Source organism: Penaeus monodon, chromosome 12 (genome assembly GCF_015228065.2).
Source record: "Penaeus monodon isolate SGIC_2016 chromosome 12, NSTDA_Pmon_1, whole genome shotgun sequence".
NCBI lineage: Eukaryota > Metazoa > Arthropoda > Malacostraca > Decapoda > Penaeidae > Penaeus > Penaeus monodon.
This window is the reverse complement of record NC_051397.1, coordinates 34887127-34889626: the sequence shown is the minus strand read 5'-3', so window position 1 is coordinate 34889626 and position 2500 is coordinate 34887127.

Sequence of the window (2500 nt, the reverse complement as noted above, 5' to 3'; positions counted from 1 at the left end):
TCTCACTCTTTTTCCTCTCTTTCTCTCTCTCTCTCTGGCTGTCTCAAGGAGCTTTACGAGAAATCTAAAGGAAAGGAGAAGAGGCTGGTGTTTGGGGTTCGCACAGAGGAGATGCTGCACTTAATTATTTATTCGAGGGATTTCTCTCTGTGAAGACGATGATGATGATAGCAAAAGTGGTATAAAGAATCGAATGAATCATAACATAATTACTGTCATTATCACTATCTTTATCATTGTCTTCATTACTATCATTACTACCATTCTTATCATCACAAACATCACACTCATCACTATCAACCCAATCATCACACTCATCACCATCAACACCATACCCCATCACACCTCACTCATCACCATCAACACAAACATCACACTCATCACTTCATCATAAACATCACACTCATCACCATCATCACAAACATCACACTCATCACCATCATCACAACACACACTCATCACTCATCACAAACATCACACTCATCACCATCATCACAAACATCACCCACCATCACACTCATCACCATCATCACAAACATCACACTCATCACCACCATCACAAACATCACACTCATCACCATCATCACAAACATCCTGCTAAATGTTTACAAGAAGACTCACCCGTCAGAGGCTGTCGATGCCGTGGGGAACCGGGGTTTGGGTGGAGGACTATTGAATTCACTGAACAGGCATTTTCAAAAGTAAAAGAAAATGGAAAATGGAAAACCCGAGTCAAGAATCGGTCGCAGAAGATTCAACCCCAGCGTGAGGGCGAACAAACGTATGAATTCTATCCTTAACGCAAATGACCAATATCGCTGTCTGAACCAAAGACCTTCCTAGCCCAGAAACTCCCCCCTCGCTTCCCCTCCCAATCGCCGTTTTTGATCTCGCTAAACCTAACCCTTTCCCAATCACCGCATTTTCTACGCGGCTGCTTCATCAATTACTCTACAGTATTCTGTACATTTAAAGATGCAATTTGCGTTTACCTTATGGTGAAGAGAAGGGAGGTCCGGAAATAACCTCTGACGACCTTCCGCGGCTGGAACATGGTGATTGCACTTCACTGACTTTAGTGGTATCCCTCAGATCGTAACAATTTCACAAAGACCTCGTTTTCACTGGAAAATAATTCGGAAACAACAATAGCACTGTAAACAAACTTCACTACAGATATGAACAAAGATCACTGTGTCAACCAAAGACTATATACTAAAAGACAGGGATGATATTCTATTTACCATTAGAAAAAAAAGTATACGCCCTCAAAACGCTCACTAGCGCCATCTGTCGAACTGACGCAACACCTTATAGTGCGATAGCTTAACAAAAACAATAAAACAAGATGCCCTACAATAAATAACCAGATATATTACATAACAAAGGTTCTGTAAGAGCTTATTATGGTTAGTCCTTCATAGTCAGTTTAGAAAGATTCGTATTCTGTATTTCGCCAATATGGATAATTTCATTACATTTTCTTTTGTTATCAGGCTATCTTATTTCTAGAAGAATGCAGTATCATTTTAATCTATTTTGTGATTTAAGAGGACAAACAAAAATGGAAGTTACCCCCCCCAAAAAAAGAAGAAAAAAAATTACACCTTAACTTTTCTTCTATTTTAAGTAACAAATACCTTTAATGTTATCGGTCGCTGCAGCCAGGGAATCCTTAAAAAAAAAAAAAAAAAAAAAAAAAAAAAAACAATCATAGTTTAGAAACTATGATTTTTTTCAATAAAGGTAAATAATTTAATTGCACCACTTTCTTTCTCTTTTGAAAAAGTGTGGGTTACATAATCTGGATGCGTTTTCTTCATGATGTTACAAAGAACACATGGATGAGACCTGCCAGTCATTTTCAAAATATAACCAGGATAGGAAAAAGAAAGAAAAAAAACACGACAGACGTGCTTCGCTACTGCTACCTTTCGGCTTGTTGCGAAACTACTATAACTTGGTCATTCCCATTTTTCAGTCAATGCTTTTGAGTGACAGTTACAGGGACTTCATGCATTACATGCTCCAAGACAGTTCATGCAAGATTAACGCGCAATTCAGTTGCTTGCTTCGAGTCAAGGGAAGAAGACTGGAATGTGCATAGGAATTGGTATCCACTCGATCTTTTCCGCGGTACATTTTCGTTGATTTTCTGGTATCGGTTCGGTCCTTCATATTAATGTCAATTAATATCGATGGGTGTTGTTATTCATTGCCTAATACATGATTTTTTATTTTGAATAATTTAACTATATATATATATATATATATATATATATATATATATATATATATTTATATATATTTGTGTGTGTGTGTGTGTGTGTGTGTGTGTGTGTGTGTGTGTGTGTGTGTGTGTGTGTGTGTGTGTGTGTGTGTGTGTGTGTGTGATGGAGATAGAGAGATAGAGAATGAAAATTAACTTAATACTTTACGAAACAAGAATTGCAATTGACTCATTGCAATGTTACATCTTCATCGGAATTATTGAAAGCCA